This window comes from Balaenoptera physalus, assembly GCF_965194825.1.
Source record: "Balaenoptera physalus genome assembly, chromosome: 15".
Taxonomy (NCBI): domain Eukaryota; kingdom Metazoa; phylum Chordata; class Mammalia; order Artiodactyla; family Balaenopteridae; genus Balaenoptera; species Balaenoptera physalus.
Genome location: NC_138894.1, coordinates 35,612,121 through 35,638,977, shown reverse-complemented (window position 1 = coordinate 35,638,977; position 26,857 = coordinate 35,612,121). Strand labels below are relative to the sequence as shown.

Sequence of the window (26,857 nt, the reverse complement as noted above, 5' to 3'; positions counted from 1 at the left end):
ATATAATTAACCACATTAATCTATTATCATCTCTCTAGATGGAGAAAAAGAATTTCACAAAATTTAATACTTATTCATGAAAAAGGAGAAACATACCTTTCAATAATCTAGAAATAGAAGGAAACTTCTGCAGTCTCATAAATAATATCTACAAAAACCCTATAGTTAGCAGCATAATTTATAGTGAAATATTGAAATTATTTCCCCCTAAGATAAGGACCAAAGCAAAGACGTTTGTTGCTTAAACATGTTGGAGGAATTATAAACCTGATTTCAAGATTTACTATAAAACTACAGTAACAAGACAGGGTGATACTGACACAGAATTGACAAGTAGGTCAATGGAACACAATAGAGAGTCCAGAAACAAACACAAACACATATGGTTAATTAATTTTTTGACAAAGTCATCAAGGCAATTCAATGGAGAGAGGAAAGTCTTTAAACAAATAACGCTGGAACAACTAGAGCCTGTACGGGGGAAAAGGTGAATTGCAAAAAATACCTCACACTACACTCAGGAATTAGTTTAACATAGATCATATAACAAAATGCAAAAGGTAAAACTATAAAGCTTCTAGAAGAAAGCATAGGGGAATACATCTGTAACTATGGGATAGGCAAAAATATCTCAGACAGGACATCAAAAATACTAACTGTAAAAGAAAAAATGATACGTTGGACTTCATAACGTTAACAATTTCTTCTCATTCAAAGATACCATTAAGAAAATGGAAAAGCAAGCCGCAGACTGGAAAACATATTCTTAATACACATATCTGACAAATAACTTTTATACAGAATACAGAAGAAATCCTATGAATTAGTTATAAAAAAGACAATTCAACTTTTTTAAAAGGGCAAAAACACTTGACCACCGTATACACTTCACAAAGATGTATGAAAACTCAATAAGCACATGCAAAGGGACTCAACACCACTGGTCTTCAGGGAAATTCAACGAAAACCACAATGAGGTACTATTTCACACGCTCTAGAATGATCAAATTTAAGACCAACAATACCAAGTATTGACAAAGAGGTACAGGAACTGGAGATCTTGAATGCCGTTGGTGGGCTTGTAAAATGGCACAGCTATTGGATTGGTCAATTTTTTTTAAACATCTCTATCACATACTTGTCTAGCTTCCACTGAAACATCTCTGGTAAAGGGAAGTTCATTACAAGGCAACCAATCCCATTTCAATAGCTGTTGCAAAGTTCTTATAAAAAATAAAATTTGCCTTCCTATAATTTTCACCATTTATCTTACTTTTGCCCTCAAAGGACCACCAAAAACGAGTTCTTGGTCCCTCCTTTCCCTTCTCCAGATTCAACAATCCAAATTATTCAACTATTCTACATACAGCCTTTCAACTCAGGCTTTTACCCTCTGGACACATTCTAGTAGTCAACATTCTTAAAATGCAACAAAACAGTCAGTGTAGTACAGTAGTCAAGAGCATAGGCTTCAAAGTCAAACTTCCTGGATTCAAGTCTTGGTTATTAATTTTGTGACCTTGGGAAAGTTATTAAACTTCTCTATACTTTAGTTTCCACGTCTATAAAATGTAGATAATAATAACAACCATTTCATACAGTTGCTGTGTAAAGATTAAATGGCATAATGTAAGTAAAGCATTCAAAACAGTACATGACACAGAAAGTACGCTATAAATATAAGCAATTTTCAGATCAAACATGGTCAAACCAGGAAAATAAGACTTATCTCCTTTAACTTTGTTACTCGGCCTTATTAAAAGAGCCTAATGCTTTAGTGTTTCTGGCAGTTATATCATACTGTACATTGAGCTTAAAGTCACATAAAATCTTTTAATTTGCTTTTATAATACATTGCTATACTCATTCAGTTGATATTCTGAATCTACTACTTACTACCTATTACAATTATAATCCTTTTTCCAGTCTTCTGAGATCTTTTGAGACATAATTTTGTCATTAAACCTTCCATGTTCATGTTTTGCTTTGTTAAGTAGGTACATGAATATTTTCACAAAAGAAAACTCAACTATGAGGAAGGGCAGAAACCCAAGCAACTCTAGGACCTAATAAGAAAGGAGAACCCTGGAAAACACCAGCACATGTGAGATTTTCTGGTTCCATTTTAAGGGGGAAGGAAGAACTGTTAATCACATAAGGTCAAGTAGAAAGCTTGAAAAAGTAAATGTTCAATTTAAAAAAAAAAAAAATCCAGGATACAAAAGAAATCACCAACCCCACTTTCTTTAGCCAAGATTCAGCCCCCCAACTGTGTCCAACTTGGAGAGAACTTGCTATGAGCCAAAGCTTTTAATGTCCCTCCTTTTTGAAGGCACAGTGGAAACAATTCCCTAGAACAAAGGAGTTGTGTCAGCGAGCTCTCTGCTTTTTCAAGTTGGAAGGACAGTTGATTCACACCATGTGTCAGCAAGAAACACCAGTCAGAACCAAGTGAGATAAATTTTAGGCCTCCTGAGCTGTTTAATATTAAACTGTAATAAACCATCTTTACAGCAAATTATTAACAAAATATGTGTTTACCCTCCCGTTTATATGCTTCCTTCCCTTGAAAAGAAATTCTAAGACAATTCATAATTCCAAGGTCACATATGCACCATCAAGAAATCATTTTCAAATGTCAGCATCCAGAACCAATGATCTGGATCATACTCCCAAAACATTGCCCTGGCATATCACAGTCAGCCTTGCTATACAGTCCTTTGTGTTCCAAGATAGGGCTAGTTTAAATGCTGGTCATTGTCTTTGATTAAGACTTTACTTCTGTCATTAACTCTTTCTGCATGGAGTCATCTTAGTATCCACTCTAGTCAATAAATTTACTTTATACCTAGACCAAGAAATAAAATATATGTTCAACTACATAAATGACACTAAAATGATCTTATTTTTAATACTTTGAAAGATAAAAAAAGATCTGAAACAACCTTGATCTATATGGACTTACATGGAAAAATGGTTCTAAAACAATCAAAATAAAATTTAACAGAATGAGTGATACCAAAACTCACACCATAAAAAAAAAGACTGGAGACAGACTAGCTTAACACGTTAAGAGACATTTTTCTGAAAACAGAGGTCACTAAAGCCAAATGATTGGTTCAATACAAGGAATTAAGTAATTTACAATGGGTAACTGGGAAAAGTAAATTGCCTGCCTTTCAGAAATGACCCTATGATTAAAGTTTGTTATATAATTCGTTAGATATCTACCTGAGGCCTAATGCATATTTTCATTACTTATCTATCATCAGTTATATATTATCAGTTAATCTGGTCTAGATCATATAACTTCTTTGGAGAATCTGACACCCTACACAGGTCAATTCTCAGTCAACAAAATGACAATCTAATATGGCCCCAAACATCACTGAAGAAACAAATATTGCTTACCAGTAAATTACTTCTCCAGAGGGTTATGTTTAGGTCACTCTCCAAAAGCTATGGAATATCACTAACACACTCCAGTTCTCCAATCTAAGGAGTAACTTGATTGTTTACTTAATGAGGGGAAATGGGAGCAATTTTTTTAAATGTTCATGATACACTAAACCAGAAGAAATAAACTTTTAAAAGGCAAGAGAAATTTGATTACTAAGTAATAAAATAACCAAATAATAAAATAAAATGACCACATCAAGTTAAACAGAAACTGTTTTCTCAGAAACTTAAGAAAACTGGCTATACCAGGTGGTTTGGACATTTTACCATCATAGGCTCACTTAGTAAGCATTTATTGAGAATTTACTAAAATGAAGACAAGAATGTTTCCCTTTGAGGAAGCAAATACTATAATAAGAAAGGCACAAGGAAACACAATTGAAGGTAATTATAAATTATAAATCTGTATAGAAATTAATATAATGGTTAAATCTGTACACTTAAATCTGTACACCTAAATCTGTACAGCATCATAAAAACATAATGTTCGCTGTGGAATTGGATTAATCAGAAAAGGCTTCTTGGAGTTGCTGAAAACCAGTAAAAAAAAAAGGAGGAAAAAAAAAAACTTAAAAGGATACAGAGGAGGGAAAAAAGAACACAAACAAACAAAATGACTGCAGATTTGTCATCCAAATTATGTAAGCAAGAAGGCAATGGAAAGATATCTCCAAAGTGCTGAAGGAAAAATTGTAGACCTAGAATTCTATAGCCAGCAAACATATTCTCCAAAACCTAAGGACAAAGATTTTTTTTTTCAGACAAAATCTTAGAGAAGTTGTTACCAGCATGCCTGCACTACGAGAAACATTAAAGTAAGTTCCTTAGGTGAAAAGAAATAAAATCAGGTCAAAATATGGATCTATACAAGGGAATACAGAGCATAGCAAATGATAAAGATTTTTATCATTTTTTAAATTTATCTAAAAGATAACTGAAAGTTTAAAGCAAAAATAATAGCAATGAATTGTGGAATTCATAACATATGTAGAAGTAAAATACATGCTAACTATAACTCAAAGGTCAATGGGGGGAAATGAAAGTATACTGTTACAAGGATCTTATGTTATACATGAATAGGTATAATATCATTTGAAGGCAAACTGTTGTCTTAATCAGTTCAGGCTGCTATAACAAATTACATAGACTGAGTGGCTTAATAAAAATTTATTTCTCACAGTTCAGCAGGCTGAGAAGTCCAAGATCAAAGCACAGCATATCCAGCGTTTGGTGAGGGCCAGTTTCCTGGTTTACCAGACAGTCATCTTCTCACTGTATCCTCACATTGCAGAGAACAGAGAGAGAGAGAGAGAGAGCAAGCTCTCATGTCTCTTCTTACAAGGGCACAAATCCCTTTCAAGAGGGCTCCACTCTCATGACTTCCTCATGAATTAATTAACTGCCAAAGGCCCCACCTCCTAATATCATCACATTGGCAGGGGGAGTCGGGGGGGGGGGGGTAAGGTATCAACATATGAATTTTGAAGGGACACAAAACATTCAGGCAATAGCAAATGTAATAAGTTAAAGATGCATATTGTAAACCGTACAGCAACCACTAAAATATATATATAACAAAAAGGTATACTGAATAAGACAATAGTGGGGGAAAATTGAATCCTAAAATATATTCAGTTAATCTAATTTAGTTAAGGAGAGTAAGAAAAGAGAAAAAAAGGGACAAAGAACAGATGGGACAAATGAATAATAAATAGCAAGATAACAGACTTAAACCTAGTCAAATAGGTAATTATATTAATGTAAATGATTTCCTCTTTTCCTGCTTTCTTTCTAATTAATTAAGTATACTTCCATTTCCCCCTTCCCATCTTTTGAGCTATTGTTGTGATTCCTTTTGTGGTGCCTTGGTGTAGTTTTGTTGCTTGTGTTTACCCTGCTTGAGGATCTTTAAGCTTCCTGGATTTCCATTTTAATATTCCAGAGAAAACCACTTGGAGCTTTTTAAAATGTTTCTGGTTCTTAATTTTGTGGAGGTAAGCCCATATCTGTAAAACATATAATAATATTGCTTTTTTTAAAATCAGTTTAGATATTGTCTTTCTCCTATAATCAGAGCAGATTTACCTCATCATACCATATCATTCCCCCTCCCTCTCCTCTCAACATACTTATACCACTTTTAGTTTTTCTAAAGGTTATTTTTGTAATTTAATATACTATGCTTAATACTGTACTTTTATTTCTTAATAATACACTTATGCTTTTATTTCTTACATCATTATCTATGACTACCTTGACCCCCTAATTGTGCGAAGTGAGGCATTAGCTCTCCCTTACTTTCTCTTCATTTCTTTTCCTCACTTTCTTCCAACTGCTGAAGTGAATTTTACATTGACTGGGTTGGGTTAATAACATATATATTCTGTTCCAGAATCATACTTGTCTTTTATGGTTTACCAGTATTTTGTCTTTAAAACCAATAAACAACATTTGTATTAGTTCAACTATATAAATATTCTTCACTTTTAAGCCAGGTTGTACACTAAGATTACCATTCCTTTCTTATTGGAATCCTCACCTTTTTCTGGAAAACTCTCTCTTGATGCTCCCATTTCCCCTGCTCCAATCTGAACTGACACCTATCCAGGCTTTCTGCATACCTATTTTTGATGCTCTTTCTTGGTTGACTTACAGAGCTGCTAAGATGATCAGAAATTAAGGGAACAAAATGCTGGAGACCAGGGGAAGAATGAGAAGGGGTGTGCCAACATTCTTTAGTCACTTTTTCCCAAGATATTTGCCAAGTCTGCACACAAGAGGCTAAGTTTCCAGTATAGGAATCAAGCAGAAGACGTAGAGAAATCAGCTTTTGACAGTTTTGTGGCACTGAAGTGACATAAATTAGAGACAAGAGGTAAAGATCCTAGAGAGGAAAAATGGTAAAAAACACAACACTCTTCTGTTTTTCCCTCAATACATGCACTGAATTCTTAACCTACAGCAGGCAAGAGGCTAAGACGACAAGCAAAAAGCCTCTGAGAAGCAGAACAGAGTTTTAGGTAGTCTTGCTGTATGGAGTAAAGATTAGAATGCAGTGTCCACCTGAGGAAAGGGGCCCTAATCATCACTCCAAGGCTGTTTGGAAAATGTGAAGGACTATAGCAAAAGGCTGTACTGAACCAGAGATAGCCATAGTTCTGTCCCTGACTGGATTCAGATCACTGCCACTCTATCCACCTTACCGAAAAAGATGGGGTTGGGGGGAGTTTAACCTTCTCTTACGGAAGAGAAGGTTACCCAGAACCTCCATGAGTTTTTTATCTCCATGCAGTCCAAAATTACCAAGCATGCCAAGGGAGAGGACCACATAACTGAAAATCAAGATCCACAGATGATCCAGATATTGAAATTATGAAAAAAGGACTTTGAAAGGTCTATGATTAATAAGGAAAAAAAAAAGAAAAAGATGAACAAAATAGAAAGATGGAAAATTCACCAGAGCCTTGAAATCTATGCTATTTAAAAATTGAGAAAATTCAGAAGTGAAAATGTAATTTTTAAAATTAAGAGTTCCATAGATGGTTTATCAGCAAGAGGAGATTAGTGAAGATAAATTAATAGAAAATATCCAGATTAACGCGTAAAGAGGAAAGTAGCACGTGGTTTCTAAAGCTGGCCGCAGGAATAGGGCGTTCTCTTTGTCGCACAAGTGGCATGGCTCGTTTAAGCCAGTAGTGGAGGCGCTGAGTGAAGCTGCAGTGGGCGTGTTCAAGGATTGGCTCTGGGTCCCCTAAGGTGTTTCAGGCAAAGGTAACAGGCTGAATGATGTGGCACAGTGCCCTCCCCATGCAGGATGTGCTTTGGCCAGTACATTTAAAGTTGAAGTTTGCTGCTAAAGATGGCAGATCCAGATGTCCTCACCGAGGTTCCAGCAGCATTGAAGCAGTTAGCCAAGTATGTGATCCGGGGATTTTATGGCATTGAGCATGCTTTGGCCTTGGACATCTTGATCTGAAACCTCTGTGTGAAAGAGGAGGACATGCTGGAGCTGCTCAAGTTTGATCAGAAGCAACTTCGATCAGTCTTGAATAATTTAAAGGGAGACAAATTCATCAAGTGCAGAATGAGGGTGGAGACTGCTGCAGATGGGAAAACCACTCACCACAACCACTACTTGATCAATTATCGTACTCTTGTTAATGTGGTAAAATATAAATTGGACCACATGAGAAGGAGGACTGAAACTGATGAGAGAGATTTCACCAACTGGGCCTCCTTCAAATGTCCCATCTGCAGTAGTACTTTTACAGATTTAGAAGATAATCAGCTCTTTGATCCCATGACAGGAACTTTCCGCTGTATTTTCTGCCATACAGAGGTAGAAGAAGATGAATCAGCAATGCCCAAAAAAGATGCACACACACTTTTGGCAAGGTTTAATGAACAAACTGAGCCCATTTATGCTTTGCTTTGAGAGACGGAGGATGTGAACTTGGCCTATGAAATACTTGAGCCAGAACCCACAGAAATACCAGCCCTGAAACAGAGCAAGGACCGTGCAGCAACTGCTGCTGCAGCTGCTGGCCTGGCAGGTGGGCACCACCAGGAAGCATGGGCCACCAAGGCCCCTCTTATGAGGACCTATACACTCAGAATGTTGTCATTAACATGGATGACCAAGACGATCTTCATCGAGCCTCACTGGAGGGAAAATCTGCCAAAGAGAGAACTATTTGGTTAAGAGAGAGCACTCTCCAAGGAGCATATAGTTCTGAAGAGATGAAGGAAGGTGGCTTAGATACAGACTCGTTTCAGGAGCGTGAGGAAGGCCGTGCGGGGCCAGATGATAACGAGGAGGTCACGCGAGCACTGCTCATTCATGAGAAGAAGACCCCCTCTGCCACAGCAGGCTCAGTGGGGGCAGCTGCTCCTGTGACCACTGCCAATGGCAGTGACTCTGTGAGTGAGACCAGTGAGTGAGACAATGACTCTCCACCCCGTGCGGCAGCTGCGGCTGCACATCATGGGGAAGAGGAGGAGGAGGAGGATGAATTTGAGGAAGGAGCAGACGACCCCACTGTCATGGTGGCTGGCCGTCCATTCTCCTACAGCGAAGTGAGCCAGAAGCCAGAGCTGGTGGCCCAAATGACACCAGATGGAAAGGAAGCGTACATAGCAATGGGACAACGCATGTTTGAGGACCTCTTAGACTGAGCTTTCCCTACCTTTTCCTCCTTTCTCTAATGCTCATTTCAAAAAGAAATTCCCTACCTTTGAAGAAAGTGTTTAGTGGCTTTCTGCACCTCTTGATGTAAATCAATTGTTAATCTTGTGCAAAGAGTAATGGGAGAGAAAGTTTGATTTTTATGCCAGAAACTTCCCCACGATGTAGGCTGGCTATAAGCATTCCCTTTCCTATTACTACAGTATTAATACTTTGCTATATTTCCTTAACTAATCTTTTTCCTTTCCCTTTTAAGACACATTTTCTCCCTTCTGAAATGAGTGCGGGAAGTCTAAAGGTAAATTCTTCATGTCTGCCTGTAGAAGCTCACTTTGATAGGTTACAGTAATTCACTGATCACATCTTTCTTATCTATTCTGACCAAGCATTCCAAACAGCTCCTGATATTGCTGCCAACCAAGCAGCTTGGCAACAGGCAAATCACTGATGAAGGAAAAAAAAAATCTTAAAACTTCATATTGCTTCACAGTTTAGGATGGAGTCAATATGTAAGGGGAGGTGGGAGTGTGTGTGGAAGAAGGATGGTTATGCGTAAATCTCATGATTAATACCTAAACCAAAACTGGTGTCTTTAGAACTGACTTGACTGACAGATATTGTTTTGCTTAATGCCTTTTGGTTTGCATGTTGGATAATAGAAAACAGAAAGTGTGTTTGGTAAGCCCGTAGGAAGAAATTAGAGAAGAAACATGGACTTAGGATGAGGAGTCCATGCAAAAGGGTTGAAGAGTGGAGAGTACTGGGAACAGTACCTTTTAACATTGTCTGAGTTTGTGCTGATTTGGAAATCCTTTATATAAAGCTGAGACTGGTCCCCTTCTTTTTCAGTTTTTCCACAGTGCTATAAATTGTTTAAAGAGGCCATTCCAGCAGAAATCAGCATATGACAATTGATTACTCTTCTCTCTTTTTTTTTCTCTCAACATTATTGAAGGCCTTGTCTCTTTTGATTCTTGTCAGGCATGGTATTTTAGAGTGCATCCAGTATATCGCTGAGCATAATCTCAAGGAAAATACTTTATTTTTGGTTCTGATATGCAGCATGGTATTATTCCTTAAGGCAGAACTTTAAAGAACTTTCATACAAGGGTCTACAACAATTGTATTTTTATAATATTTTCCCTTGCATTGTCATTTTAAGTATTTATCATTTTATAGTACATGTGTAAAGTTAAGATAGATTTTAAACATCTGAGCCTTGTATATAGTAATGATTCATTTACCTGGGTTGTATTATGACTGAATATTGATAATAAATCTATTTTATACTGACTGAAATTTGTTAATCTAGCTCTGTAACACCTTGGAGCATAATTAAAATGAATACTCTTCCCATTTAAAAAAAAGCATAAAGAGGAAAATAAAAATATATAAAATACAGAAGACTATAAAAAAATATGAAATATATGGGATAGAGTCAAAATGCCTACCCCAGCAGTTCTCAAACTGTTTGGCTTAAGGATATTTTCATACTCTTAAAAAATATGGAGTTCCCCAAGAACTTTTGTACATGTGGTTATATTTATTGACATTTATCACATTAAAAATTAAAGCTGAATAAGAATTTAAACATAAGAATACACACGCATATATTACATTAGCCATTAAAACAATGACTGTCTTCACATATCATATAGCCTCTGGAGTACTTCACTATATTCTCCTGCAAGAATGTGAGTAAAAGAAGAAAACAATATCTTAGTGTTACTAGGAAAATAGTTTTAAATTTGTGACTCTGCAGAAAGAGGTCTAGTCTTTCTATAATGGGGGAATAGCAATATTTAAAACATCATAGTCAACTATTTCCCGAAACTAATGAAAGACATCAATCCACAGTTTCAAGCTCTACAAACCCGACAGGATAAATACAAAGAAAACTATACCTAAGCACCTCATAGTAAAACTGCAGAAAACCAAAAACATAGTAAAAAATATTAAAGGAACAATGTTAAGATTAAGAGCTAACTTTTTAACAGGAAATATATGTCAAACAACAACTGAATTATACAGTAAAGTGCTGAAAAAAATAAACTGCCAGCCTAGAATCTAAAACTAGTTTAAAAAAAAAAAGTCCCTTAAAAATTAAGGCAGGCAATGTAAAATGGTACATCCACTACGGAAAACAGTTTGGCAGTTCCTCAAAAAATTAAAAATAATTTACCATATAATCCAGCAATTCTACTTCTGGGTACATACCCAAAAAAAGTGAAATCAGGGACTCAAAGAAATATTTATACATCTATGTTCATAGCAGCATTATTCACAACAGCCAAAAGGAGGAAGCAATTCAAATGTTCATTGAAGGATGAATGGATAAACAAAATGTGGTACACATACAATGGAATATTATTCAGCCTTAAAAAAAGAAGGAAATTCTGACACATGCTACAACATGGATGAACCCTGAAGACGTTATCCTAAGTGAAATAAGCCAGTCACAAAAGGACAAATACTGTATGACTCCACATATATGAAGTACTCAGAAGGGTCAGATTTATAGAGACAGGAAGTAGAATAGTGGCTGCCAGGAGAAGGGAAAGGGGAGAATGAGGAGTTATTGTTTAATGGGCACAGAGTTTCAGTTTGGGAACATTATGAAAATTCTGAAGATGGATGATGGTGATGACTGCACAATAATGTGAATATACTTAATGCCATTAAACTGTACACTTAAAGATGGCTAAAATGGTAAATTTTGTTATGTATGTTTTACCACAATTTCAAAAGAATTAAGGTAAAATAAAGACACTTTTCATACAAACAAGCAAAAAAATAAGAGAATGTGTCAGTATTAGGCTTGCATTCAAAGAAATGCTAAAGAGAGTTCTTCATGCAAAAAGAAAGTAATCTCAGAATAAAGCACAGAAATGTAGGAAACCAAAAAGGGGTTAACATAAATGAACGCTGACTCTACAAAATAATAAATATAATGTCTTGGGGGCACTAAATGACATGTAAAATTAAAATTCATGACAGCAATAGATTAACAGATGGGAAAGGGTAAATGAAAATAAAGTGTTATATGGTCCTAGTAGTGTCAAGGAAGTGATAAAAGAATTAATTTATATTATACTTTAATGAGTCAAAGATGCATGTGGTAATCCTTAGAGTAATTCCTATAGATTAGAAAAAGAAGAACCAAAAGACAGCAAAAGAAAAAAAAAGAAGAAGTCAATAATCAGGAAAAGAAAATTCAGCAGCCATCAGACCTTTCTACAATACTGAACACCAGAAGACAATACTCAGGGAAACAAAATATGAGTCAAAAGTTTTAAGTTCAATGAAGCTGTCCTTTGTACAGTCTACAGAGCAGCCATTCTGAATATACAATAACTCAAAAATTATTGTTTATATAAGTCCTTCTGAAGGTAACTGGTAGAGAAAAACTCCAACCAAACTAAATGACAAGAGAAACTTCAACAAAAAAGACTGGAAGTAATAAGGGAACATATTTAACTGTAACTCTAAGACAAAAAGATAAGATTAAGAGTGACAAAATATGGTATATAAAAATAGTATGTGATAACACAACACTGTAAATCAACTATACTCTAATAAAAATTTTTTCAATAGTATGTAAAAATTATACAACTAATAAAAAGAAGAGAGAAAAGATAGAAAGTAGTATAAGCTGGTGATGTTTCATACCTCATAACTGGGAGTCAAAGCTAAGCAAATCAGGTACAAGTCTACAATCCCTAATCTAAAACCCTTGGGGTTTAGTTTAGTAACATTAGTAACTCTGCAGCAAATGTAGGAATATTCACACAAGTGGTAAATATAAAGACTATCACTATCTCACATCAACTCACATCAAGTTTTGTTGCCAAATGAATTCAGACAGCTTTTGACAACAAATGGTTCAGAGCCTTTGGAATTTTCAAATTGCAAATGAGAGATTATGAGCTAGCAGAATTCTAAACATTTTAAGACTATAAAGTAAAACACTAAGATAATATTATTGACTAATATTTGTGGTCACAGAAAAGAGAGGGAAAGAAAATACAGGAAATTCTACTGTTTCTGTCAGATGAGGAACCAATAAATACTATGCTCAAAAAAGAGGGGGGAAAAAAGAGAGACTGAGGATACAATTCAAAGGAAACACAAGGACAAAAATATAATTTTTTAAAAATTGTAAGAAAAAACAGATCATGAGATCTTCACAGTAGTATCTTCCTCCACCCCCCCAAAACAATTCTTTTACTTGATACTAAATTATTTTTAAACGATGACTACAGTGATCCAAATTCCCAACTTACTGTACTTGCAGAATGAACTGCTGATGAGCACAAAAGTCACTAGGGGGCAGCAGAGCACAAGGAGTGTCCTCTAAAAAGCCGTGAAAACTCCAAAGGACTTATATAGCCACTTATCAACTGCTCAAAACCTCTCAGTCATTCACAAGCACAAAAAGACACTCACCAATTAATCTGTAAAATCTGTTAAGAGATTCATTATATTACTTCATAATTTTTTAACTTTTATTTTGAAATAACTTCACATTGTACAAATAATAGAGAACTCCTATTTAGCCGTTATGCAGAATTCACCAGTTTGTAATGTTTTTGCCACGTTTTATCACTTTCTCTTCCACATATATGTACATGTATGTTTAGAATATGTTGCATGTATTATACCCTTAAAACTACAATGTGGGGCTTCCCTGGCGGTGCAGTGGTTGAGAATCTGCCTGCCAATGCAGGGGACACGGGTTCGAGCCCTGGTCTGGGAAGATCCCACATACCGCGGAGCAACTGGGCCCGTGAGCCACAACTACTGACCCTGCGCGTCTGGAGCCTGTGCTCCGCAACGGGAGAGGCCGCGATAGTGAGAGGCCCGCGCACCGTGATGAAGAGTGGCCCCCGCTTGCCGCAACTAGAGAAAGCCCTCGCACAGCAACGAAGACCCAACGCAGCCAAAAATAAATAAATAAATTTATAAAAAAAAAAAAAACTACAATGTGTATTTCCTCTCTTATCTAACTACAATACAATTATCAAATTCAAGAAATTTACATCGATACAATTATAATCTAATCCATAGTCCATATTCCAATCCTGTCAACTGTCCCAATAATGTTCTTTAGAGCATTTTCATTTCCTCCTGGAGAGTATCTGGCCCAGGACCATGTATTACATTCAACTGTCATATTTCTTCAGTTTCCTTTCATCCAAACTATCAGCTCTCCAGCATTTTAAACACAGTTTTTAATTTTTATACTATTAAATATTAAGAACCCTAAAGAACTTAGGGTTCAGTAAATATCAATATTTACTGTATTAGAAATTAAAACTGAAAATTAGAAAATATTAATTCATTAATATTAACAACCAATAATATTTACATGTTAAAGAATATTTTATGAAAAATAATTTTATATTCTGAAATAAACAAATAAAAAATAGTTGGAAGAGTCTTTTGCATTTGTGCAAATATCTTTAATGTCTGCAGAAGATATCTGGACTCTATAACCACTTCTACATTAAATCTATTAAAATGTGGGGTTTTGGTTACAGTATATAAAGAAAACCCAGCCTTGTACATATGTAGTTGGAAAAGGGAGAAAGTATTTTTAAAGCCTTTTCAGAAAACTTTATATATATATATATATATATATACACACACACACACACACAAATTTATGACACAACCTCAAAACTTGATGAGTTTTAGATTAAAATTCATTGGTCTATCTTACACTTTGATGACTCTTTTACCCATGTATGATTTTGTAACATCAGGTATTGTTCATTTGAAAAATACTGGTTCGCTGGGTTTTGCAGGTCTTGCAAATGTTGATATATTTCATTATACAATTCAAAAAATCACATTCATTATATCACCACTCAGTCCCATAAGAAAAGTTTGTAAGTACTGGCAATCTTTAGGAGGGCGACAGGCTACATCTGAAAATATAAACAGGCAGCAATAGTAAATTCCACACAAGTAGTGCAAATAACAAATCGGCCATTCTTCAGAGCACAATAATAAAAACTGACTTAAAATCTAGTCATAATATGATTCACACTAGTAATGAAAAAACTGTCATTTTATATACTGATAAAGAGTCCCTGGTTGATCTTCAGTCTGTTTATACCAAAAAGTCATCTTTTCAATTCAGGAAAGGGATATACAAATTTCACTAGCCAACACCTTCAAGCATTCATGGGTATTAGTCATCTCCTATTCCTTCTGAACACATCACATCTTTGGGTTAAAGGCTAGCATGCTCAAGCAAAGGTTTTCCAAAAATGCCATGTTTCAGAGGAAAGTTAAGATCACCAATGAACTCCAAAGTTTATTTCCTTTAGGTTTGTGAGTTTTCTAAAAGGTGTTAAAGTTCAAAAATATAATAAAGAAAACAGATTAGTGAAAAAAGCAAGATACAAAATCCATATGTATCTATCCATATATAACACAATATATATATATAGTGCATGTGTACATTAATAATATAAACATTACAGTATTTATAATAACATTTAGTCCATGTTCACTACTTATAAAGGACTGTTCTAAACACTTTGTATGTATTATCTTGCTTAATTTCAAAGCCATCCCATGATATAGAGTAATAGTATTATTTTCATTTTACATACAAAGAAACTGACTCACAGATAAGATAAATTACTTGCCAAGTCACAGAGCCAAGAATAAAGTATAAGTATACTGACATGGAATCCCACACTCATCTATTTCTCTATCTGCCCATAAAAAAAGAATATATAGGAACTTCCCTGGTGGCACAATGATTAAGAATCTGCCTGCCAATGCAGAGGACACGGGTTCAAGCCCTGCTCCGGGAAGATCCCACATGCCGTGGAGTAAATAAGCCCGTGCACCACAACTACTGAACCTCCGCTCTAGAGCCCACAAGCCACAACTACTGAGCCCGCATGCCACAACTATTGAAGCTCGCACACCTAGAGCCCGTGCTCCACAACAAGACATGCCACTGCCATGAGAAGCCCGTGCACCGCAACGAAGAGTAGCCCCCGCTCACCACAACTAGAGAGAACCCGCATGCAGCAACGAAGACCCAACGCAGCCAAAGATAAATAAATAAATAAATTTATTTTTTTTAAAAAGAATATATAATATACATATATGAAATGTACATAACTTGCTGCCCCAATACAAAATACACATAACTTTATAATTATACACGTTACATAAACACATAGTATGCATTTTTCAACTACACAGAAAACATTTGCTAAAAATGTAAAACACATTGCCAAGAGAAAAACACAAGAGTCCCATGTTGCAGTCTTACCTAATACCAGCTTCACCCTGTGTCTGCAGATGCCTGCTTATAGTAAGCTAATATATTAAACTGTTTTGCTAAAGTTAATTCACAGAGTTTCTATAACTTGCAACCAGAGTCCCAAGCAATATAAACATGTATTATTTTCATAATCGATAAAAAGGCAAAAAAATATTTCTGCACTGTTTATTTCTTTTAAAGAAATGGTCTATATGTGAGATGTTGTATTATGTTGTATTATTAAAATATAAACTCCAAGAGAAAAGGAATAATTAACAGCTTAATAAACAACACAACAAGCCTGCAATGCAATGAATTTTCCAAATTTCTAAAGGCCCCTATGCCAGTAAAATCAAAACAAGTAAAAAAAAAAATTCTTTCACTAGAGCCAAAAAGGATTAGAAGAACAAGTTTGTTCATCACTTTACAAAATAACCTGATTATACAGGAATTTTCTACAGCATTTTTCATTGTTATTATTGTTCTTTTTTTCCTTCTATGTATCTTCAAAACATCATATATGTAGGATGAAACTGCTTTAGGAAACCTGAAGGATTCAGTTCCCTAAAATATTATATTTTAACCTTGAGGAACTGCTATATACTCTCAGCTGCATTCATGTAACTTGGCAAACTGACAAAGGTTTCCTTCAGCAGATATATAGCAGATGAAGTAACAGGAGATGCAGTAAGACCCAATTCTAAAGTGACTGTTTTTCCACTTTAAACTACCTTAGGCTACCTGACACCAAATTTCACTGAGTTGATGGCAGTGTCTGATGTGTTTGCTTTACCTAAAAAAGAGGAAATCAAAGAAAAAAAGAAGGAAATAAAAAAACTGGCCCTCAACTATCACAACTCCCTTTACAATGATGCTTCCTCACTTGTATAAACAGCTCAAATTACAAAAAATCTGAGGTTGCTATTAAGCATTAATGGCACAAGAAATTGTCACTGCAACTTATTAAAAAAAAAAAAACTCCATTTAAACCACTGTCAGTCCAGTTTCCAGGGACTTTTGTTTTACAGAGATCAAATTCCTGACTCAACGAATGCTCCAGCCTTTCTATAACTATTGGCAGATTAAACTTTTTACCATAAAGCTCCCACCATACTATTCTTCGGTCCCTCAAAAAAAATCGTTAAGTCCTGATTCCATATTGAGGGTCCTAAATAAAATCTAAACACCTGAGCTTAACAGCCTCGTACTTTCACAACAGTACCCTAACATTCCTATCCATCTTTGTTCCACACTACTCCTGGCCATAAGGTTTCTTCCTCTGTGAGCAACTGAAATATTTTTCCTATAAAGAGCCTGACTGTCAGGATGGGCTGGATTATACTACTATAACAAACAACCCCAAAATATCAGTGAATAAAGATTTATTTCTTGCTGATGGCATATGCATCTGTCCACTGTGGGTCAGCAGGAGTCTCTGCTCTACAAAATGCTCATTCTAAGCAGCCAACATCCAGAGCAGTTGTCTGCAAGACTTTTCTATAAACGGCCAGATAGTAAATATATTCAGCTTTATGGGACATATGCTCTCTGTAACAACTATTCAACTTTGCTGTTGTAGTGCAAAAGCAGCCATAGACAATACATAAACAAATCACGATGGCTATGTTCCAATAAAACTTTATTTACAAATACAGGCAGACCATATTTGGCCCACAGGCTAATCAGAGCACTGCAGATCACTGTGGCAGAGGAAAAGAAAGCATAGTGAATGCACAGATTCTTAAATCTTCTATTTGGAAGTGACTCAGGTCACTTCAGCTCACACATCATTGGTCAAAGCAACTTACACGGCCACACCTAACTTCCAAGGGGCAAGGACATACAATCATAACATGTGACTGGGAAGAGAAGCAGAAATTTTGGGTGGATAACCCTAATGAATAACACAAATTATATTTTATTGGTCTCTTATTGTTTCCACCTACTAGAATGCCCAATCTCTCCTTTTTTACCAATCAAAATACTAGCCATCTCTCAAGATTCAGTTCAAACGTCACCTTCTCCAGAAGCACCTAAATCTCCAAACCCTATGCCTCCCATCACCTCCCAAAGCCCTCTTGTCTAACCTTTCTTACATCAAGTGTTTTCTACATTAACAAATTCCATTTTCTTGGGATAGGTATTACGTATTATTTATCTCTTAAGGCATAGGACTTAGGATTCAATAAGTACTTGGAGGATAAATGAAAGTACCACTGGTTTCTAGGTTTTTGTCTGGTTTTTAGTTAGTTTAAGGATCTAAAGTGGCATATAAAGATATAAACAATACAACATTAAATAAAATTAAAAACAGGAGAGCAATAATCGATACAAAGGGCAGCAACATAAGACCAGAAGTGAAGATGATACACAAGATGCGTATCATATCTTTTCTGAAGGTGAACCACTAATTCACCTCTAAGTATTCTAGTAGACAAACAGAAGAAAGCAAGCAAGACCCATCTTAGCAGGCACAGTATCAATGAGCTGTTGCTTAAGATGGGTATATCATAGAAACAAGGCCCCTTTAAATTAAATATTTGGATTTTTTAAATATAGTGAGACATTCTGTAAAACAAGGGACCAATAAATGCTTTTCTAAACAACAGAACTACAATGCAGAAGATACTGAAAGACTAATAATAATCAGTAAATATTTTTTAAGGATGTCCTTTGCATCAGCCTAGATAACAGAAGGAATACAAAGAAATTATAAGACAGTCTGTAACCTAATAGTTGGAGGAACAAAACATACATACATGACATGATAGAAAGTACTAAGACTATACTATACTTTAAACTTTTATGGAGCACTTACATTCCAGAGTCTATATCCGACACTGAGGATAAAACAATAATAAATAAAATACTATCGCTGGTCTCAAGAAATTCACAAACAATTAGAGGAAACTGATACAAACAACTATAATAAAATATAATAAATACTCTGGTAAGGATTTTTATAAGGGGCTATGGGAACCAGGATAAGAAAATAATTATTTCTGCTTCTAAGGAGCGATCAAGGATGGCTTCATTGGACAAGTCATTTGAACTGTTATGGTATGCTACAACTTGACTATGAAAAGCCTGAGGTAGGCAAAAGAGAACCAGCAAAAATCAGATCTGAATTTTCGAAAACGTTTATGGCAATGGTATGGAAAATGGACTGACCATTAGTAGACTATACATTCTGCTAGGGCAAGACAATGTCTGTCTTGTTTACTGCTGATACGTTCAGTGCTGAGCACAGCGTCTCACACTTAGCAGACATTATTAAGTATATATTTGTTGAAAAACTAAAAAAGAATGCAGCAGAGAAACAGTAAGGAAACTGTTGTCCAAGAAAAACATAAGGGCCTGAATTAGGCCAATGACAGGGGGAGGTAGGTATGACATCAACACTGAGTTAGTCTTTATTTAAATGCTAAGTTCTATGTCCTATGAACTATAGGAACTTAGAGAAAACAGCTATAGAGACTAAAGAAGCAATCTGGTCACAAAGATACCTCACAAAGAACTCTAGGAACAACTACCTGACAATGTATTACATGTTATTAGAAAGTGATTGTCTCAACTAGCACCGACTGCGAATTCATCTCAGAAGATCTTTAAAAAGCCTTCATGCCTCAATCTCTAAGGTGTTTTTCTTTCTTATTTTCCATAACAGTTTTAAGGGCAATTCAAGATTTTAATTTACTTTTAATTATAACACAAACTTCAAGAAGGTTTTAGCTTAGATCCAGAAAGAGACTACTAGTCTAATTTCTAAGATTTGGCACTACAGGTTCAAAAGGCTAAAAGGAAGACTCATCAAGCCACCTGAGCTAGATAAGAGAGACATGACTAGGGACTTCCCTGGCGGTCCAGTGGTTAAGACTCTGTGCTTCCAATGCAGGGGGAAAGGGTTCAATCCCTGGTCGGGGAACTAAGATCCCACATGCTGCGCAGCATGCCCAAAAATTAAAAAAAAAAAAAAAGAGAGAGAGAGACATGACTAAAAGAATTTCCTAATACTTGATATTCACATTTTTCTTATTCAAGCTTGACCTTAAAAAATAATTTATTAGGAAAATGAGATAATACCTACCTTATAGTGTTTTTCTAATATAGCACAACAGTTTGGATACAGCACAGCAGTCAAAAGCAAAAACACTAGATCTAGGCTCCTTAGATTCAAATTCCCGTTCTTTTGCCTAACCATGATCTCTGCATTACTCTCTGAGCTTGTTTCCTTATCTACCTCGTAGGATTGTTGTATTAAATGAGTTAATATGTGTAAAACTGCTTAGAATGGGGCCTGCACAAAGTAAGTACTCAATAAATGTTAACTGCTCTTATTATTTAAAATATCTAGTACAAATATAGGTATTAAGATGAATGTGAAGGCTACTCATTTAACCTGTGTATGAGCCTAGCAAACTACCTTACATCAACATTTATATTAGCAGTGTTCTGGAACTGGAGACTCTTAACAACATATATCCTGCAGGAATATCAGGAGTGCCCCATATTACTAATGCTACCACCGGCAAAGCCCTGAGCAAGAACCACATTCTTGGCCTGAGCCTCTTCCTTAGATCACTTTCTTTTTTTTTTTTTTTTTAATTAATTAATTTATTTATTTTTGGCTGTGTTGGGTCTTCATTTCTGTGTGAGGGCTTTCTCTAGTTGCGGCAAGTGGGGGCCACTCTTCATCGCGGTGCGCGGGCCTCTCATTAGCGGCCTCTGTTGTTGCGGAGCACAGGCTCCAGACGCGCAGGCTCAGTAGTTGTGGCTCACGGGCCTAGTTGCTCCGTGGCATGTGGGATCTTCCCAGACCAGGGCTCGAACCCGTGTCCCCTGCATTGGCAGGCGGATTCTCAACCACTGCGCCACCAGGGAAGCCCGATCACTTTCTTTTTTTTTAAACATCTTTATTGGAGTATAATTGCTTTACAATGGTGTGTTAGTTTCTGCTTTATAACAAAGTGAATCAGATATACATAAACATATATCCCCATATCTCTTCCCTCTTGTGTCTCCCTCCCTATCCCACCCCTCTAGGTGGTCACAAAGCACCAGAGCTGATCTCCCCCACTAGCTATCTATTTTACATTTGGTAGTGTACATATGTCCATGCCACTCTCTCACTTTGTCCCAGCTTCCCCTTCCCCTTCCCCGTGTCCTCAAGTCCATTCTCGAGTAGGACTGCATCTTTATTCCCGTCTTGCCCCTAGGTTCTTCATGACCTTTTTTTTTTTTTTTTTTTTAGATTCCATATACATGTGTTAGCATACGGTATTTGTTTTTCTCTTTCTGACTTACTTCACTCTGTATGACAGACTCTAGGTCCATCCATCTTCCTTAGATCTTAACATCAGCTTTTTCTCTAGGATCCTGGGATGAGTCACAACCTCTCCACTGAATTCCTGATGTAGACTCTTTAATGGGCTGTGCCGGGCTGATTCTGGGTGTGGTGCCATGTTTGGCATCATCTCTTCTGAGAATGCTGATGTGGTGGAATTCAGCTGTATTTAGGCTGGTTTACCTTGTAATTTTCCACTGGTTTTTTTTTTGAAAAATTATTGGACTTTATTATAAGCAAAGATTTTAAATTGCATAGTATGGTTTACATGTAGGCCCTTATTAATTAATTTTTTTAAATTTTTATTGGAGTATAGTTGCTTTACAATATTGTGTTAGTTTCAACCATACAGCAAATTGATTCAGCTATATGTATACATACATCCCCTCTTTTTTGGATTTCCTTCCCATTTAGGTCACCACAGAGCACTGAGTAGAGTTCCCTGTGCTATACAGTAGGTCCTCGTTAGTTACCTATTTTATACATAGTATCAACAGTGTATATATGTCAATCCCCATCTCCCAATACATCCCACCCCCCCTTCCCCCTTGGTATCCTCACCTTTGTTCTCTACATCTGTGTCTCTATTTCTGCTTTGCAAATTAGATCTTCTATACCATTTTTTTAGGTTCCACAAATATGCATTAATATACAATATTTGTTTTTCTCTTTCTGACTTACTTGACTCTGTATGACAGACTCTAGGTCCATCCATGTCTCTACAAATGACCCAATTTCGTTCCTTTTTATGGCTGAGTAATATTCCATTGTATATATGTACCACATCTTCTTTATCCATTCATCTGTCGTTGGGCATTTAGGTTGCTTCCATGACCTGGCTATTGTAAATAGCGCTGCAATGAACATTGGGGTGCATGTGTCTTTCTGAATTACGGTTTTCTCTGGGTATATGCCCAGTTGTCGTACTGCTGGGTCATATGGTAATTCTATTTTTAGTTTTTTAAGAAATCTCCATATTGTTCTCCATAGTGGCTGTATCAATTTACATTCCCACCAACAGTGCAAGAGGGCCTCCTTTTCCCCACACCCTCTCCAGCATTTACTGTTTGTAAATTTTTTGATGATGCCCATTCTGACTGGTGTGAGGGGATTCCTCATTGTACTTTTGATCCACTGTTTCTTTATCAGGGTGAGGAAAAGCACAAAACATGACTACAAGTTCTTCACTTAGCACTATCAAGTCCCCTGAAATCCCAAAGGAACTAAGACCATTGTCAACTATCTCCTAAGAAGCAGTATTAACAAGTCCCACCCAGACTGCCAATCATGGGAGACAAATAATTTATCCAACTACAAGATGTTAAAAGAACCATTTTTCACCTGAGATCCCTAATTTAAATGTACCTGATATACTGTCATCACAGTGACCTAAAAATAACAGGTGTTTTTTTTTTTTTTTTAATTCAAAAATACTCCTCCTCTACTTCCTACCAGTATGTGACTTTGGGCAAATTATTTAACTTATCTGAACCTCAGTCTCCTCAGCTATAAAATGCGGATGCTAATATCTATAAGAACATTGCTATTATTATTAAATGAGCTAAGATATATAATATATCTAGCTCCAATCAATAAATCCTAGTTTCTTTCTACCCTCCTCCCTACTTAATCCCCACCTCCAGGGAGTAAACAATGAAAAAGTTTGGAGGACAGACTAGCATGGGTGTGCACGGTTAACTTGCTGAGGCACAGCTTGGAGACACTGGGGTTCTTGACCACAACTCAACATCTTCTGGGCTGAATGTAAATTAATGATATCAATCTCCTACTTCCTCATTTTAGGTGTGCCTCCCAAGTTCCTAAAAGGTAGGTGTGATTATATGTTTAATGTTTGTATCATGATTAACATCAAGAAGAAAACTTCACTTTCTGATTCCATTTTCTGACTCAGAAGTCAAAATGTTCTACATTTCAGGAATAATGTGAAAATCAGAACTACTAACTGGTGGACATCAACCTGAATTTTCTCTCAACTATATAATAAAAAGCCAAAAAGGAAAATGTGTATAGATAAAGTAAAAAGGGCAAATGTTAATAATTAATTATTGAATCTAGGTGATTGGCCTATTTTTCTGTAAATTAGGAATTTTTCTGAATAAAAAGCTGGGACAGCAGAGGACAGAGGGGCAGTACTTGACACACTCATACACTAACACTCCCAGAGTTCAGGGGAGAGAAAAAAAAAAATTACTGTTTATAGCATCTAATTAATAGAAAGCAAAATCTCTCTGATTTTTTCCTGATTAAATCTTATACCAACCTACCTAGATGTTCATAGACCCCCTTAAGAGTGCCACACTCAGAGGAACAGCAGAAGGCTAATTAGGGCAAGGAGTTTCCACCTGGCAGCCATAAATCTGCTCTAACACAGTCAGTTAAAATGGACTGGTCTGGTGAGTGTATTCCCAAGCTTCTACCATGAATAACATCTCCACTCCAAGGTAGCACTAGAAACCTTTATTGAGATAATTTTTTTAATTTTTAAATCCAAGAATGAAAATGTTGAGTACAATCAAATAAACCTAAGAAAAAGCAGTTACGTAGAAGCAGTAAGTAGTGAGTTTCTATGGTTGTAGAGTACAAAAAGTAAGTTGTAAGCAGCAAAAGTAAGTAGAAAAAGTAAGTACAAAGTAGATTGTAAGTAGCAAAAGAGGGATTTTTTTTTCCATTAAACAGAAATAAGAAAAGAACTTTGTATTTAGTACCCATCAATACCTCAACTTCAAAGGAGACCTAATCCACATTATGCTCTTAAACAGGGAACAAACTAAAAATAATGTGAAAATGGGAACTTTTTTTAAAGCTTGATAATTAGCTTAGTAAAAGGTCTCTCATCGGGCTTCCCTGGTGGCACAGTGGTTAAGAATCCGCCTGCCAATGCAGGGGACACAGGTTCGAGCCCTGGTCCGGGAAGATCCCACATGCCACGGAGCAACTAAGCCCATGTGCCAGAACTACTGAAGCCTGCGCGCCTAGAGCCCATGCTCCGCAACAAGAGAAGCTGCCGCAATGAGAAGGCTGCGCACCGCAACGAAGAGTAGCCCCAGATCGATGCAACTAAAGAAAGCCCGCACGCGGCAACGAAGACCCAGCACAGGGAGACCTTCAAGATGGCGGAGGAGTGAGACGGGGAGATCGCCTTCTTCCCCACAAATACATCAGAAATACATCTACATGTGGAACAACTCCTACAGAATACCTACTGAACACTGGCAGAAGACCTCAGACTTCCCAAAAGGCAAGAAACTCCCCACGTACCTGGGTAGGGCAAAAGAAAAAAGAAAAAACAGAGACAAAAAAATAGGGATGGGACCTGCACCATTGGGAGGGAGCTGTGAAGGAGGAAAAGTTTCCACACACTAGGAAGCCCCTTCACTGGTGGAGATGGGGTTGGCGGGGGGGAAGCTTCAGAGGCGCGGAGGAGAGTGCAGCAACAGGGGTGCGGAGGGCAAAGCAGAGAGATTCCCACACAGAGGATTGATGTCGACCAGCACTCAGCAGCCCGAGAGGCTTGTCTGCTCACCCGCCAGCTGGGACGGGTAGGGGCTGGGAGCTAAGGCTCTGGCTTCTTCGGAGGTCAGATTCCAGGGAGAGGACTGGGGTTGGCTGCGTGAACACAGCCTGAAGGATGCTAGTGCGCCACAGCTAGACGGGAGGGAGTCCGGGGAAAAGTCTGGAACTGCCTAAGAGGCAAGAGACCATTGTTTCGGGATGCACGAGGAGAGGGGATTCAGAGCACTGCCTAAACGAGCTCCAGAGACGGGTGCGAGCCACAGCTGTCAGCGCGGACCCCAGAGATGGGCAAGAAACGCTGAGGCTGCTGCTGCAGCCACCAAAAAGCCTGTGTGCAAGCATAGGTCACTCTCCACACCTCCCCTCCCAGGAGTCTGTGCAGCCCACCACTGCCAGGGTCCCGTGATCCAGGGACAACTTCCCAGGGAGAACACACGGTGCACCTCAGGCTGTTGCAACGTCACTCTGGCCTCTGCTGCCACAGTCTCGCCCCGTATTCCATACCCCTCCCTCCCCCAGGCCTTAGTGAGCCAGAGCCCCCTAATCAGCTGCTACTTTAACCCCTTCCTGTCTCAGCGAAGAACAGATGCCCTCAGGCCACCTATACACAGAGGCGGGGCCAAATCCAAAGTTGAAACCCAGGAGCTGTGCAAACGAAGAAGAGAAACAGAAATTTCTCCCAGCAGCCTCAGGAGCAGCAGATTAAATCTCCACAATCAACTTGATGTACCCTGCACTGTGGAATACCTGAATAGACAACGAATCATCCCAAAATTGAGGCGGTGGACTTTGGGAGCAGCGATATATATATTTTTTTCCTTTTTCTTTTATTGTGAGTGTATATGCGTATGCTTCTTTGTGTGATTTTGTCTGTATAGCTTTGCTTTTACCATTTGTCCAGGGTTCTGTCTGTCTGTTTTTTTTTGTTTTTGGGGGTTTGTTTGGTTTTTTTTACTATAGTTTTTAGTGCTTGTTATCATTGGTGGATTTGTTTTTTGTTTGGTTGCTCTCTTCTTTCTGTTTTCTTTTATCTTACTTTTTTTTAATTAATTTATTAATTTATTATTTATTTTTGGTTGCATTGGGTCTCCGCTGCTGCGCACAAGCCCTCTCCATTTGAGGCGAGCGGGGGCTACTCCTCACTGCGGTGCACGGGCCCCCCACTGCAGTGGCCTCTTCTGTTGCGGAGCACGGGCTCCAGGCATGCGGGCCTCAGCACCTGTGGGTCACGGGTTCAGCAGTTGTGGCTCGTGGGCTCCAGAGCGCAGGCTCGGTAGTTGTGACGCATGGGCCCAGCTGCTCCGCAGCATGTGGGATCTTCCCAGACCAGGGCTCGAACCCGTGTCCCCTGCACTGGCAGGCGGATTCCCAACCACTGCGCCACCAGGGAAGTCCTTTTCTTTATTTTTAATAATTATTTTTTATTTTTTAATTTAGTAACTTCCTTTTTCTTTCTTTCTTTCTTTCTTTCTTTCTCCCTTTTCTTCTGAGCAGTGTGGTGTTTGGGCCAGGTGTCAGGCCTGTGCCTATGAGATGGGACAGCCGAGTTCAAGACATTGGTCCACCAGAGACCCCCCAGCTCCACGTAATATTAAATGGCAAAAGCTCTCCCAGAGATCTCCATCTCAACACTAAGACCCAGCTCCACTCAACGACCAGCAAGCTACAGTGCTGGACACCCTATGCCAAACAACTAGAAAGACAGGAACACAATCCCACCCATTAGCAGAGAGGCTGCCTAAAATCATAATAAGGTCACAGACACCCCAAAACACACCACCGGACGCAGTCCTGCCCACCAGAAAGATAAGATCCAGCCTCATCCTCCAGAACACAGAGACCAGCCCCCTCCACCAGGAAGCCTACACAACCCACTGAACCAACCTTAGCCACTGGGGGCAGGCAACAAAAACAACGGGAACTACGAACCTGCCGCCTGCGAAAAGGAAACCCCAGACACAGTAAGTGAAGCAAAATGAGAAGACAGAGAAACACACAGCATATGAAGGAGCAAGGTAAAAACCCACCAGACCAAACAAATGAA

General features: G+C 37.7%; 1 protein-coding gene and 1 pseudogene across 4 annotated transcripts in view; one reads left to right on the top strand and one right to left on the bottom strand.

The window, feature by feature from the left end:
* The window catches only part of EXOC6B (exocyst complex component 6B), a 722,841-nt gene that overhangs the window by 648,520 nt on the left and 47,464 nt on the right, over positions 1 to 26,857 (bottom strand). The window contains exon 1 of one of the 3 annotated variants that reach the window (XM_082426007.1): positions 4,638 to 4,686. The exons of the other annotated variants lie outside the window; for them this stretch is intronic. The gene's annotated coding sequence lies outside the window, so the exon portion shown is untranslated. Of the gene's footprint in view, positions 1 to 4,637; positions 4,687 to 26,857 lie in introns of those variants that run through there. 3 annotated transcript variants of the gene reach the window in all.
* Positions 5,472 to 16,309, top strand: LOC309643339 (general transcription factor IIE subunit 1 pseudogene; annotated as a pseudogene). The gene has a single exon. The product of its transcript is annotated as a general transcription factor IIE subunit 1 pseudogene (transcript).